This window comes from Sarcophilus harrisii, chromosome 1 (assembly GCF_902635505.1).
Source record: "Sarcophilus harrisii chromosome 1, mSarHar1.11, whole genome shotgun sequence".
Lineage (NCBI taxonomy): Eukaryota > Metazoa > Chordata > Mammalia > Dasyuromorphia > Dasyuridae > Sarcophilus > Sarcophilus harrisii.
The window spans coordinates 662,449,608-662,465,549 of record NC_045426.1 but is presented as its reverse complement, the minus strand read 5'-3'; the positions used below and the strand labels follow the sequence as shown (position 1 = coordinate 662,465,549).

General features: G+C 41.8%; 1 protein-coding gene across 7 annotated transcripts in view; it reads right to left on the bottom strand.

Annotated features, from left to right (window-relative positions):
- ABCA7 (ATP binding cassette subfamily A member 7) overlaps positions 1–8,297 on the bottom strand; it is a 46,132-nt gene extending 37,835 nt beyond the window's left edge. For 4 of the 7 annotated variants that reach the window (XM_031948019.1, XM_031948022.1, XM_031948020.1 and 1 more), the window contains exon 1: positions 7,833–8,293. The gene's annotated coding sequence lies outside the window, so the exon portion shown is untranslated. Of the gene's footprint in view, positions 1–7,832 lie in introns of all 7 variants that reach the window. The other 3 variants (XM_031948027.1, XM_031948025.1, XM_031948023.1) reach the window with 3 other exon arrangements.
- Between the last annotated feature and the right edge of the window lie 7,645 nt (positions 8,298–15,942).

The following is a 15,942-nucleotide window of genomic DNA, read 5'->3' as shown; positions in this document are numbered from 1 at the left end:
TGGAAGCCCAAATCTCAGACTGCTAATAAAAGACAATTCTGAACTCCAAATTTCTGCAGAACTCCCAAACAGGAATTAGCTTTGCCAAGGGAGCTCTCTTCTTGGCAAGGCTGCCTGCCAGGATTCCTGCCTACTGTGAAGATATTCTCTTCTCTGTGTTAACCTTTGCCATTTTCCCCAACAGAACCTTACCCACTGAGAAGTCTGTCTTCCTAGCAAAGCTGGCTTTTTGGTGCCAATAAACTTCCCTTTTGCCATACAGATTTCAGGTTTGCAAATTCTTTCGGATTGTTCCTGTGCTGACCAGAGAGGATTCCCCACCCCAGTTCTTACTAGCAGCGCTTCAGTAGGTCCCACCAGCCTGAAAAGCTCTGAATAATGCATGGCATCAGAATGTGGATTTTTACAATCCAGAGACCAGCCCAGAAGGAAGTGTGAGGAGGCTCATCAACCAATTTTTTAGTCACTACAACTCAGCGACGTTTTCTACTAAGGTTGTCAGCTGTGAAATCTCTATCCAAGCAAATGATATGATATAACTTCTAGAGAAATACAGTGGTGGTTTTGGGGTTCCCTGATCTTAGGGGGCTTCTGTTCTGGCAATCTCTCTGATCCCAAAGTCCTCTGGCTCCCCCCCACCCCAACCTAGGAATGCTATTGTTCTGACAATCTGTCTGATTCCAGGACCACTCCTCGGTTCATTGCTGACTATCAGATAGATAATCTGTTGGTCAGTGATAACCAAATTCTGGAGACCACTTCTCTGTCCTACCTATGGGCCACATAATTAGCATGTCAATAAATGTATCTTCCTGCTTCTGTTTCTCTTACAATTTCTTTTGGAAATTCAGCCTACTTTGTAATGGTGTTACAATTACAATAAACTTTGCCCTTTGACTAGGAAATGGGTTCAAGCCTGCAAATTCTTTTGAGACACCTCACAACACCTGTTTATGACCCCAAACTTTTGGGGTTTCCCTTTTCAATCTCAACAAAACCACTAGTGGAGGAGGTAGAGTTGGTATTGGAGCTTTAGGATCAGCGTCCTCTATTAACTGGTTCTACCTGGTATTTGGGAAGTTAGGGAGTGCCACAGTGCACAAGTACTGGATTTGGAATCAGGAATCCTTATCTTTTTGAGTTCAAGTTCAGTCTCAGACACTTTCTAGCTGCATGACACTAAGCAAATCAATTAACTATGCATGTCAGTTTTCTCATCTATAAAATGAATTGTAGAAGGAAATGACAAACCACTCTATAATTTTTGCCAATAAAACTTTAAAAGGACTCACAGAGAGTTGGACACAACTGAAATGACTGAACAATAACAACAAACCTGGTGTCTACTGTTTTAGCCCCATTTTTTTTTTTCTTTTTATGGTGATCTGAGACATGATATTCTGGGAAACTGCCATTCAGGTTCATTTTCCTTCTCTCATTGCTCATTTCATTTGGCCTTTTAATCCAGTCTCATTGATTTTTTTTTTTTTTTTTGGCTACTGTAGCTCATGGCTCTGGGTCTCCATTTATCCCTGTTTTGGGCTAAGTTTCAGAAGAATGTAGTCCCAATTTTTCTCTATACTCTTCCTCCTTTTGGGGGGCATTTTTCAGAATTACTTCACTCACAGGCTGAAAGAGGGTGATAACTGACTCTGAATTGATTTCTGTAATTTCAACTATTTTGGTCAAATTCAACATGTTTCTCTCTCTCTCTCTCTCTCTCTCTCTCTCTCTCTCTCTCTCTCTCTCTCTCTCTCTTTTCTACTGAGAGCTTTCCCATTTGCTCAGACTTTTCTCTGTTCTTTTGTTTTTTATGATCTTGTTCCTTTATGCCTTGAGCTTTTTTTATTTTTTTGATTCCTAGATGTCTTTTACAGTGATAAGTATTGGTTAATAAAAGCCCTTTCATATTTAAAAAAAAAAAACCACTATTGATCCTTTTTGTCTTTATATCACCCACATTTCCCAAAGTACTCCATTCTTTCTCCTCCCAGAAAACCATCACATTTTAACAAAGAAGTAGAGGGAAATACAGCAATTTTAACCAAAAAAGTCTGACCTATGCAGTATTCCATACCTAATAATTCTCCATTTCTGTAAGGAAGGGTATGACTCCTCTACATTTATACTTTGAGATTGATAAGTCATTAAAATTTCACTGAATTCAGTTTCAATCATTTTATTATGACTATGATTTTTATTATTTATTATTAATTATTCTTTAATTTTATAATTAATTATGTTATTAATAATATTTATTCTGTATTAATAATATGTAATAATTTATATAAAATATATTGCATTTCAGACACTATAATAAGCACTTAACAAAGAATTTGCTTTTGATCCTCACAACCACTAAGGTAAGTAGATACTATTATTCTCTCTCTCTCTCTCTCTCTCTCTCTCTCTCTTTACAGTAGAGGAAACTAATGGTTAAGTGTCTTGCCCACGGTCACACATCTAGTAAGCACCTAAGGCAGTATTTGGACTCAGGTCTTCCTCACTAAAGATCTAGTACTTTATCCACTGCATCACCTGGCTTCTTTCAATTTTCCATTAACATTATTGTAGTCATTGTGAATTTTGCCTCCCTGGTTCTGCTTACTTCACCCTGAATCAGTTGTTATGTTTTCTCATGCTTCTCCATAATCATCACTTCTTACAGGGCAGTAATATTCCCTCACATTCATCTCCTACAACTCATTTATCCACTTCCCAAACGATGACCAACTACTTAATTTCCAATTCTTTGCTACTACAAAAAGTTCTTCTATAAAGATTTAGGGACATGTAATACCATTCTCTTTCTCATTTGTTTCCAAAAGTCATTTTTTAAAAAAATGAAATTGTCAATTTTTTACCCCCATAGGTTTTAGATATTAGAGAGGTCTGTAAGCTCACTGACAAGTTCTAGAGATAAGCCTCCCAATTATATTTGTGTCTGTTAAAGCCCTTTATCTTATTTAGCAACATAAATGTGGGCTTTTCTGATATCCTGGGATGGCTTAAAACTATGTTACTATCTTTTTAATATTTTCCACTCTTTCTCTCATCATTACTGGTGTTATGGGCAAAATATCTCCTCTTTATTTATGTTTATGTGGGAGTAAACTTCTACCAAAATAAATCTACCACAACACAAAAATTATAGAGTTTAGAAAAACCTATGTTTTTTTATACTTAAGCATAAGTTCAGAACAAAAATCTGAACCTCAATTAGTATTCTAACAAGGCCTCAGAGATAAAATTCTGCCAGAGTGACAGAAAAACAATTCTTTTACATTCTCCTATCTTGTACATTTTTCTCAGGCCATAAAAGTTAATGACAGATTCATAATCCTATGCTTCCTTCAATGTTACAACAGTTGAACAAACTTAGTTTAGCAAAGTCATAATCTCATACATCCTTTAAGGATGCAAACTTAATTAAACAGACTCTATAGGTAAACTAAGTCAGTTTATAACAGAATTAAATTACATTTAAAAGGTTCATAAATAGGCTAAAAGAGGAAGAAGGGGCTTACATGTTGAGGAAAGCTGAGAATTTTCTTCTGGTTTTTTTTTTTTTTTACTTCAGAAAAATTTAAGGTTGCAAGTTAACATCCCACAGGATAAATTTCAGCCATCTCAACAACCTCTCAACTAAGAAAAATAGTTCTACCCTTCTCTTAACATTATTATTTCATGAATCAACTTTGATCAAGTAAAGTTAATATTAACAGAGAACAGGCTTTCAATTAACCAAAAGTTGCAGAAGGAATGGTCCTGGATTCCAAATAATAAATAACAAAAAGAAACTAAAAATTAAAAACTCCCATTACACTAGATCCACAAAAAAATTCTCTCCATAGAACTTAGCATAGTAGTTCTTCCATATTGCCCAAATTCTTTCTCTAATTTCTAAACTTAAAAAAATTTCAAACATTCACTGTCTAAAGTCAATTCTGGGAAGTCCAATAGTTGAAACACCATCTCCAAGGCATTACTTTCACTGTTGTAGCTTTATTAATTTTATTTACTTCCACCCCTCTCTCTTCCTGGCTTCCAAAATCTGTCCTGATTGATGACTGACTTTCTAAGATCATTATTACAGAAAAGCTTTGTTTCATTTCACTCTCCTTCAATTTCTGTAACCACGTGAATAATCCTTGTATCCTTTTCTCCCTGCTCCCTGTATCTCCCTCTTAGAATGAAGAATCATGACAAAATCAACTTTGCCATTGTTCCTGGATACCTTGTGTCAATTTGCTGTTCTGCAATATTACTCATCAAAATGCCTCCATTCCCTTATATCTGTTACTTCCCCCATTAGAATATAAGCTCTCTGAGTCATGAACCCTTTGCTTTGCATTTATATCCCCAGAACACAGCACTTAGTGTTTACTAAATGATTTTTCATTTACTCATTCAATTCCTTATCCTACCACCCATCTCCCATAATAAGTAGTTAATAAGTAGTATCCTCTTTCACTTTTGTCTTCCTGTACCTAGTGCCTGGAATAAAATTGTGGGTAACTAAATGCTTACTGATTAATAAAGTGACCAAACATCATTTTCTCTAAGACTTTTTTGATTCTACCTGAACTCCAGCCACAAATGATCTCTTCATCTTCTGAATCACCTGAGATTTTAGATGGTACTGACATTCCATGGTCAATGTGCTCCTTTTACTGCTGATATCTGATGTTCTCTAGTCACAAGATCATAAATTTAGAACTGACAGGACCTCCATTAGCCCTTAATTGATCTAACCTCTGAATTTTCTCAGCTCCTTTCCAGCACTTACATTATAGGTTCTGCAATCTAGAATCCCTCTGATTTCCCTTCCTGTACAGACTCAGAGCTTGCCTAAGTCAGGTTCCTTAAACTAGGTCTAGTCCAAGCCAGCCTGAAGGTGCAATGGGAAAAACTCAACTTAAATTGATTTCTGGGGAGGAGGTTATTCCTGTGGAAGACAGATAGTGTCATCCATTGTTGCCAGGGCGGGGATATTTAAAGGGGGCTAAACAGTGGGCATATCCTGCCATGAAGGGCACTGTTGTAGCTATGCTTAGGGTGGGGGAGAATGCTATAGACCTGCCAAAAAGTAGAGAACCTGCCTTGGAGCCCGGAAAATAGCCCCGCAAGGAGCAGTCACGAGAAGAGGGTGCCAGTCCACTCTACAGTGGATTCATGACACTTAGCACCGTGCCTGGCACACAGTAGGACTAATAAATGCTATTTGACTGACACAGTATCTCTGCAAAGCTGGAAGGAAACTCAGCAGCCAGATGGTCTAGCACCTACAAGAACAGAAACTGATTCAGCAACACACCTGGCAAGGGAGCATGTCTGATGATGCTTAATGGATACAATCCATTCCATTTTTTAAGGAAGAGGATTTTTTTTTTTAAATCGTCTAATCTGCTAGAAAAGCAGCAGGATACAGCAGATGGAGTGAGGAGGTCCGAGGTTCAAATCCTGCCTGAGACATCTACTTTCAGTTTGTCATTTAAATTTGCTGTGTCGCCACGAGGAAGCAGAGTAGATGCAGCCCTGGGTTTGAGTCAGGAAAACTCATCTTCGTGAGTTCAAATTCAGCCTCAGCCACTTACTAGCTGTGTGACCCTGAACAAATCACTTAACCCTGTTGCCTCAGTTTCCTCATTTATAAAATGAACTGGAGGAGAAAATAGCAAACTACTCCAATAGTTACCTAGATAGGACTTGTTGAAAACCATCCTTACATGTATTTGGAAAATAAAATACTATTGAAAATTAAAAAACAAAAATAAACAAAAACAACCCAACTCTAGATGGGATCATTGGCCATATCTGAAAAACCAGTGAATGACAGTTCTTCAACAAGAAAATAAAGAACTTATATTTGATACCCTCTAAGGATCTTCCCAAGTCTAAATCCAAAATCTTATAACCAACAGCTTCTAAAGTGCCTTACAATTCTAGCTATGTATCTATCAATATATCTATGTACCTCTATTTCTATCTACCCATCCATTCATCTACCTATGAATCTACTAAGCTTTCACGGATGCTACAAAGGAATTGTTCCCTCCTCTGAAGCCCCTCAGCCCTGTGTCTGTCCCTTTTCTATGCCTGCCACCTTATCTTGTCCTGTAAGATCAATATATGGGTACAGGAAAAGTCTTAGTATTCCAAAAATGTGAGTGCAGCACCAGCTCTGAAGTCAGGAGGACCTGAGTTCAAATCTAGCCTCAGACATGTAACACTTACTAGCTGTGTGACCCTGGGCAAGTCACTTAACCCCCAATTGCCTCAGCAAAACAATAACAAGGTTTGAGTGTAGCTTTAATGGCTTAAAACTAAACCGTTGGGGACTATTCCTATCTTTTCCCCTTCCCATACTCCATGAACATACCAAAGGTATACTTGCTCTCCTTCCCTCACCCTCTCCTTCTTTCCCTCTTCCTCCCTCCCTCCCTCCCTCCCTCTCTCTCTGTCTGTCCCTCTCTCTCTGTCTCTTCCCCCCTTCCTCTCCCTCTCTCTTTCCTCGTTTCTCTTTTGTTTCTCTCTTTCTCTCCCTTCTTCTCTTTCCCCTCCTCCCTCTTTTTGCCCCTGGTCATACAGCTAGTAGGAGGGCAGGTTTTGAACTCAAGTCCTCCTGACTCACCTACTTTCTTCTCAATCCCTCCTCAGCCCTTGTAGTCTGTTTGCTTTTCTATCTCATCACTAATCTGAATTTGCTCTCTTCAAAGTTACCACTGTTTTCTTAATTGTCAAATCGAAGGGCTACTTTGAATTTCTGGCCTTTCTATATAATACTTGACACTGAGGGTCACCTTCTCCTAGATACTCTCGTGTCTGGAATTTCTTGCTCTCTCCTGGTTATCCAACCAGTCTGCTGCTTCTCAATCTTCTTTACTGTATTATCACCCTCACAGACTGGGAGTGTTCTTCATGGCTCTGCACTGGGCCCTCTCTTCTCTAAGATGATCATTTGGTGATCTCATTCACTCCTATGGACTTAATTATCACCTCTCTGCAGATGACTGCCAGATCTATATAGCCAACCCAAAACGAGTCATGGAACTATAGTTTCTAATGTTTCTAAGGTCCCTCCCAGTTCTGAACCTTCTACTGACATCCTGGGTTCTAAGAGCCTTCCAACTCTTAATGAAAGGTAAAAGCTCCATCCTCAAACTTCTCTGTTCTAAGGCCCCCCACCTCTCACTTTCTGTGTTCTAGGGGCGCTCCCAGGTCTGACTTTCTAGGTTCTAAGGGGCCTCCCACGTCTACCTTTTGGATTCGAAGGACCCTCCCATCTCTGACTTTCTGGAGTCTGAGTCTCCGACTCTAACTTTCTGGGGTCTAAGATACCGCCCCCCCAAGTTCTGACGTTCTGTGTTCTGAGGGCCCTCCCAACTTTGACTTTCTGGATTCTAAGGATCCTCCCAGCTCTGACGTTCTCTGTTCTAAGTCCCTCCCCAGCTCTGACTTTCTGGGGTCTAAGCCCCCCAATTCTGACGTTCCGTGCTTCGAGGGGCCCCCAGCACCGAATTTCTGGGTTCTCTGGTGCCTCGAGGACGCTGACATTTAAGTTCTAAGGTTTCGCCCTCTCCAGGCTTAGGCAGCGTGTTCTATGTCCTTTACTCTAAAGCCTAAGGTTATTTCTGTCCCGGGTCTCTTCACGCCCCACCACCCCACCGCCCAGCCCCCTAAATCCACTAGGGTTCTTAGCCCCGAAACCCCGGTTTTCGCAGTCCCGCAGCTATAGGGCGGGGCCCTTTAAGCCCCGGAATGCTCCTGGCTCCGCCCTCCAGCCCCTTCCCCGAGTGGGTGGGAGGACTCCCCTCCCATCCCCTGATTACCTGCTCCCCCTGAGTCAGGTAGAGTGGCGGCGCTCCTTTAAGGGAACCCCCCGTCCGGACCCCGTCCTCGCCAGGACAGCGGCGGGGAATCTGTGCGCGTAGTACTCGGCGAGCCGGCCCGGGTCCCCCAACATCTCCTTAGTACTGCCCCCTCACGCCGTCATTGGCTGCCGCTCCCGCCAATCAGCGGCATCGCTCCCGGCGCCGCGAAGCTGGGGGATGGAGGTGGGGGATGCAGAGGGAGCGGCCAGGAGGTTATTCTTGGGCAGAGCGGAGCGCCCGCAGGTGCGCCTTAAAGGCACAGCGCGCTCCTCCGCTAGCAGCCTCTGCTTCGTCACCGGCGCCTCCGAGGCTGGGCGGATGCTCGGTTGGAGCTGCGCAATTTCCCCAGGGTTTTACCGAACCTTGTGGCATCCTGCTTTCCCTGTTTCCCTGCACGAGGCTCACGCGTTTTCTATAGCTTTGCAAACTCCCAGGTCCGAGAACCGACTCGGGTTCTGCAGAACAGACTGCAGGTCACTGGGGACGCCATTTGGTCCAGCCCCCGAGACACCTGGGACCTCACTTTTAACCCGCGGGTGGGGGAAGTTGGGGCAAGCCCGGTGCCTGGAGACTGAAAAATGGCATTCCCGTCCCCACCCCCTGCCCAGGCTTTGGCGTCCCAGTTTTCTCATCTGTAAAATGAGAGGAATGGCACTGGACAGTCTCAGAGAGACTTCCCAGATCGGACACGGGCTTTAACCAAGGAGAGACCATTGGAGCTTTGCCCCATGTTAAATTTAGAGGGGGCCACTTTCACTACTCCGGGGCATGCTTCCTCCCCGGCAGCCCAAATGGACCCTAGGGAGGGAGGTAGCTGCGACAGCTTAGAAGGCCGGGGTCGTCCCTTCCATCCCTTCCGTCCCTCTCTCCCTTCCTCTTTTCCAAAAGCAGGGAGAGCTTCATTCAAGAACCTACTAGTCACTCAGGGTAGCGCAGTTCTCTAGGTAAAAAACCTGGCTCCCTCCTGCAATTCATCTCCGAGGCAACAATTCTGGCCCGGCATTCTAGATGCTCAACTTTCCCCGAGCTCAGACCGGGGTGTGCTCAAGGTCCTCCGGCTCTGCTATTCTGTAACTATTTTCTGTATTTATATATAGCTTTAGGGTTTGCAATTCGCTTTATAAACATTATCTCATTTGATCCTAACAACAATTCCGGAAAGCAAGTGTTATTATTGTTTCCATTTTTACAGAGGAGGAAACTAATGCTGAGAATCACGATATTGATGATGATAGGTAACATTGATATGGCCATTCCTTTGTGCCAGATACTGTGCTAAGTGCTTTACATAGTGATCTCATTTAATTCTCACAACGGCATTCATCAGCCCCGTTTTACAAATGAGGAAACTCAGACAAAAAGAAATAGTTTATCCCGAATCACAAGGCCACTTTAAGACAGGATTTGAAATAAAAACTTAAGGACTAAAAGTCCAGCTCTCTATCGATAAAAATCTCTTTCCAGCTCTGACATTCTACTTTAAACAGTCTACATCATAAGGTCTAGTTTGAAGAACTGTTTTGTGTTCTGAAGATCCCTGCATCCTTTTTCCTAGAATCCCTCCCAGCTCTGACTTCCACTCTTCTTGTTTCTCACTGGCCATATATATTTGCTTGTTTCCCCATCCTAAAACATTTTTCTTTGAGTCCACTCCTCCAGAGCTATTATTTTCTCTCTATTTTCTTGATAACTAACCCCCTAGAAAAAACCCCCTTACTGTACAATATTTCCTTATTCTTCATATCCCTTCCATCAATCGGTCTCTTGAACGGGATCAGTTTCCTACCCAGTGACCTTTTTCCATCTTCACCCCCTCCTTAACTTATCATCAAGCAAATGACAGACCATTCATTGTCCTGTTTCCCATCTCATCTTTCACCCTTCTTTCTGAATACTCTCTTCTCTGATTTTACCTCCTATTTCTTGGTCCTGATCCTCTTTTTACCTGTCATTCCTCCTCCCAGCCCATAAATATGGGTACCCAGGCTCTGCTCTATTTCACGTCCCACTATACCCTACTCCTAGAAGAGTTCATCCAACATTTTCTTTCATTCTTTGGCGGCTACTGTGATGTGGCTAGGAAAACAACAGAAACAACCATGATCACACAAACATTGGCTTTTGGGTCAAAATATCTGGGTTCAAATGTCAGGTCTGTCTGTAAAATCTTGGAAAAATCATCTCAATCCCCTGAAGTTGTTTCCTCCCCTGATTAGGCAATTGTGTATTTAATCTTGGTGATAGAAAAAGCTTTTCAATTCTGTTGTCATCTCTGGTCCAAAGTACACATCCCACTCTCCAGAACCACAGTCACAGGAAGAACATTAATAATTTGACACTCAAAACTGTCATTTCCTGGAAACTGAGGCAAACAGGGTGAAATGACTTGCCCAGATCACACTGGGCTAATAAGGGTGGATGGATTTGAACTCATGAAGGGGAATTTTTCTGACTCCAAGTCCAGAACTCTATGTATCATGGTACCTATCTGTCCTCTCAACCCCACCCCCTCCAAAAAAAGTAATCCACAATGGCATAGGTAAATTAGACTAGATGATCCCTAAGGTCCCATCCAGCTCTGGAACCTATGAACTTCGACTTCTTTTCAGACAAGTGACTCCCAGCCTTCTCTCCTGATCTCCAAGCCTGCATCCCAACGGGGATGACATCCTGTCTCCTCCACCTCAACAAGAGCAGATCTAAATATTCTTTGTCCCTCCCCCTGATTTCCTGCCTCTATTGATGATATCACCATCCTTCCAGTCCTCTAGGCTTAAAGCTCGAGTCCATCCCTTCATTTCCAGCCACTTGACAAGTCCAGTTGATTCTCCCTTGAAATCTCTCTCCAACTGGTTCCCCATCTCTCCACTCCCATAGTCACACCCTTCTTAGGCCTTTATTACCACTGACCTGAATAGTTTTCTCCCAACTGATCTTATGTGTATGAAGTCTTTCTGCCTCTCCCATCCATTTTTTTCTTTTACCTTTACTTTTTTTCCTCAATAGTATTTTATTTTTCCAAATATACGTGAAGATAGTTTTCAGCCTTCATGTTTTGGTAATATTTTGTGTTCCATGCTTGCTGTCTTGGAGGGGACAAAGGGGGAGGAGAGGAAGAAAAATTTGGAACATAAGATTTTGCAAAAATGAATGTTGAAAACTCTCTTTGGATAGTTTTTGTATTTGGAAAAATAAAATATTATTTAAGAAAAGATTTTGTTTCAGATTTTTCCTCCCTCTCTTCCTTACCTCCTCTCTCCCCAAGAGAGCAAGCAATCTGATCTCTATTAAATACCTCCCATCCATTCTTTACAGGGACCTGGAACATTGTAAAGGTACAGGTCAGCCCCACCCCTCCCTACTCTCAAAAGCCTTCATTTTGCCTTATAAGGCGCAGTGTAAACTCTGCCTGCCACTGAGTCCCCTCACAGCCTAGCTTCATCTATTCTTGAGAATTTTATCTCACACTATCAAGGCTTTTATATTTCTCCTAAACCGAACCACTTCTCCTACATCTTAATCTTTACCTGCCATCTTTCCTCTCTGACAGTTTGCTTACACCAGATCTCCTGTCTGCAACATACTCAACAAATGGAAATTCTTCCTTTCAAGGCCCATCTCAGATGCCTCCTTCTCCAAGCAGCCTTTCCCGGTTTCTGTCAATGACCAACTTCAGTTCTAGGATCCTAACAATGAAGCAGTCTGCTCACCTCCTGATGGAGGCTATCAAATGAAAGCCGGCATTTATGTAGCTCTTTAAGGTCTCATATAGTCCCCTACAAATACTATCTTCACAACAATCTTGGAGAGTATTATTGTCCCCATTGTATAGATGAGAAAACTGAGGCAGACAGAAGTGACTCACTCAGGACCACATAGTTGATTAATGTCTGAGTCTGAATATGAAATCAGGTTTTCCCAGGCCAGCCCTGAACATCATCAGTTGAACCATTTAGCCACCTCTAAATGTACTTAAAGCAGAAATGGTCTTTGCAGAATCACAGGCAGTTTCAGAGCTAAAAGGGCAGGCAGCCAGAGTGATCTGAATAGGAGCAGAAATCCCCTTTAATGAGATAGTGTTCTGCTTCTAGCTGACCATTCTGGTCCAGAGTTCAAGTCCATTAGGCTGGCAAACATCGCAAAGTCATCTTTGTATGGGAGGGGTGGGGGTAAGTCCTCACAGAGGATGGCAGCTTGTCGTGGCCAAAGGCCAACCAGCGGGCGTCTGGGGAATAGGTAAAAGCTTTGGATGAGAGCTGTGTCCCTAGGGAGTGGTGGGTAGGGAACATGGAGTCCTTGAAGGAGGAGGGAGTCTGGAGCCAGGAGGGTGGAGAAAGAAGCCTGGAATCTTCCTTTTTGAGGTTCTGCCAGAGGGAAGGAGACTTTCGAGATCTAATCTAGCCCCATCATTTTTGCAGATGAAGAAAATGAGGAGGAAAGGTTCCACCAAGGGGGCAGCTAGATGGCACAATGGATAGAGCATCAGCCCTGAAGGATCTTGAGTTCAAATTTGATCTTAAACACCTAATACTTCCTAGTTGTGTGACCCTAGGCAAGTCACTTAACCCCAATTGCCTCACAGAAAGGAAGGAAGAAGACTCCAACAAGTCACATAGATAGCAATAAGTTAGATAGGAAGCTCTGAGTGGTCCAGTGGCTAGAGCATCTGACCTGACTTTCAATCTGACTTAAGACATTTACTGACTGTATGACCCTGGATAAGTCACTCAATCCTATTTATCACAGTTTCTTCATCTGTAAAATGAGAAGAAGGAAACAAAAAAATTATTCCATTATCTTTGGCAAGAAAACCCCAAATGGAGTGTGACCAAATGGGGTCACAAAGAGTTGGATACAACCGAACAATGAAAAGGAACAGATTTACAAAGCAAAGTCCTGTGAATAGATCTGGCCCATTTAGAAACAGAAACTCTTTGGTGGTTTACTCATCATTTTACAGGTGAGGAAACTGAAGTCTTGAGAAAATAAGTAACTTGGTCAAAGTCACATAAATAGCAGGGTTAGAACTCTCCTCCAGATTCCCTGATGGGCCCAATGAAGTTTGATAATAGCTCATCACACTAGGGAAAAGCCAGAGCCTCAGAAGCTGACCATGGATCCAAAGCTGGAAGACCCTGGACCCAGTCCAACCTAGAGACTGGTGGGGCTAAGTAGATTTGCCCTAAGTTGGTGACAGAAGGTGTTTAACTGGCAGATAAGAGATTGGAACTCAGATCCTGTGATCCCATCATTCTTAGTTCTTTGCTCTATACGGTAGAACTTGGTTGCGTAATTGTGGGCTGGACATTTTAAGTCTCTGAACCTCAGTTTCTTTACCTATAAAATGGTATGATAATACCATGGAGAGCTTTTGTGAGGAGAACCTTTGGAACATAAAGCCACACCTGGGAGAAATGAAGCTGTTGTTTTTATAAAAGACATGTCCTGGTCCTGCTCAGATGTGGGGGACAGCAAGTTCCCAGTAGGGTTAAGCTATGCTTGGCTCCCATCCCTGATAAGATCACAGAAACAGATTTTTAAGTTGGAAAGAACATTGTTCAGTCTTTTTTTCTGTTGTGTTTGATGCTTCATGACCCCATTTGGAATTTTCTTTTGGAAATAATGGAGAAGTTTGTCATTTTCTTCTCCAACTCATTTGACAGTTGAGACAACTGAGGCAAACAGACTTAATTGACTTGCCCAGGGTCACACAGCTAGACATTCACATCTTCTTGACTCCAGACTAGGTGCTCCAACCTAGTCCATGAAGAGAAGGAAAGAATTTTAGAAGCTATTGAATCCCACTCAGATGAAGAAACTAAAGCAAAGAAAAGTGAAATGATTTTTTTTTCAAGATCATAAAACTAGGAAATGTTTGAAGCAGGATTTGAACCCAGGACTCAAAGTCCAGTGTCCTAGATGTGGATCAGTAGGGTGACTCCATGGTGTAGATCCATTCCCTCGATGGGTGTTGAAGGGGTCAGGGATCACAGAGATAGGGCATTTCCTCTCTGAAATTGATCCCCTCCACATTATCTTCCCATGTCCACTTCAAATGTCACCTCCTCCAGGAAGCATTTTCTGATCCAGAAGTTGGAAGGACTTTTTTTCTCCTGCTCGTCTCTCAAAGCACTTGTGTTATTTGGAGAGGTAGGTTGATCATCATCATGTCTTCTTCTGGTGATGTTGCAAATCTATGAATTATGAACCACCATGGACCTCCAAGAAAAAGAATCCCAAAAGGTCCTCCAGACGGTTGGAGAATCTCGTGGTGGGTGAGGGGGAAGCCTAGTAAAAGATGTCACCAGTGAAGTGTGTGGTCAAGGAAGGGGGCTGGTTATATGGTAAGATGGAGGGATGGAGGGATGGCCCGTGTACTGCATTGTTCTTCTCAGGATGCCCAGGGAACTTTGAGGAGAACTTCCCTGTAGTGGCTGGAGTCCCTCCATTGGACTGATGGGAGGACAAGTATTGTAGGAGGGGGTGGGAGGATCGCAGCTCCATGGAACAACTGAAGCATCTTGCTATTTCTGCCTTCACACCTTTCCCACCCAAACCCTTCTCTCTACTCACATAGCTTCTACCTAAATTTAAGCATCACCTCCTGCCTGGATCATTGTAACAGCTTTCATTGATCCCTGGCTTCAAATCTCTTCCCACTCCAATCTGCCCTACATATTCCTGCCCGAGTCATTTAACCATGTGACTCCCCTATTCAAACAACTTCACAGATTCCATATTGCTCTTGTTTCAAATACGCTTCTCTGTCCGGCATTTAATATTCATATTTATTAAATAAAAATAAAATGTTGGAAATTGAGGTGATGCTCATTAACCGAGAAATGGCTGAAATAAGCTGGAGTATTGTGAATGTAATGGAATACTACTGTTCTGTAAAAAATGATGAGTGGAATGAGTTCAGAAAAACTTGTAGAGACTTACATGAACTGATGTGAGCAGAACCGGGAATACATTGTTCACAGTAACAGCAACATTGTGTAATGATCTACTATGAAGAACTCTTCTCAGCAATACTGTGATCCAACACGATTCCTCCAGCAATACAGTGATGCAACACAATTCCAAAGAAATCATGATGGGAAATGCTATTTACATCTAAAGAAAGAACTATAGAATGGAGTTCGAAGCATCCTATTTTCATTTTATTATTTTTATGGCTTTTTTTCTTTTTGGTCTGTTTCTTCTTTTACAATAAAAATGAAAATGTTTTACATGATTACACATATATGACCTATACCAAACTGTTTGCTGTTTTACAAAGAAGTGAGAAAGAAAAAATTAGAATGCAAAATTTTGTAAAAATAAAAGTTATACTTTTTTGTGGTGGAGAGGAATTGGAAATTGAGGGAATTGGAGAATGGCTACACAAGTTGTGTATACTAATGTGATGGAATACTATGATTCTATAAGAAATGATGAGCAGGCAGATTTCAGAAAAGACCTGGAAAGATTTACATGAACTGATGCTGAGTGAAATAAGTAGAACCAGAGGAACAATGTATGATGGCCAACTTTGACAAACTTAACAGCTCTTCTCAGCAATACAGAGACCCAAGACAATTCCAATAGATTTGGAATGGAAAATGCCACCTGCATCCAGAGGGAGAACTATAGAGACTGAATGCAGATCAAAACATCCTATTTTCACTCTTTTTTGTTTTTTCTTTCTCATGGTTTTCCCCTTTTGTTCTGATTTTTCTTTCACAACATGACTGATATGGAAATATGTTTAACATGATTGTATATGTATAACCTATATCAGATTGCTTGATGTCTTGGAGAGGGAGGGAAAAAATTAGGAATTCAAAATATTAAAAAGTGAAATGTTGAAAACTGTATTTCCATAATTGGGAAAAATACTATTAAATAGGAAAAGATGAATGCTATAAATTATCTTTACATGAAAGTGGGGAAAAAATTAAATGCTATTAAAAAAATAAAGCCCTCACAACCTGCACCCAGTCTGTCTTTCCAATCTCACTTGACATAAATACCCTTTCTCCATTCAGCAGTCCAGCTAAGTGCCCTTCTCTTTCTCCTGCCATGA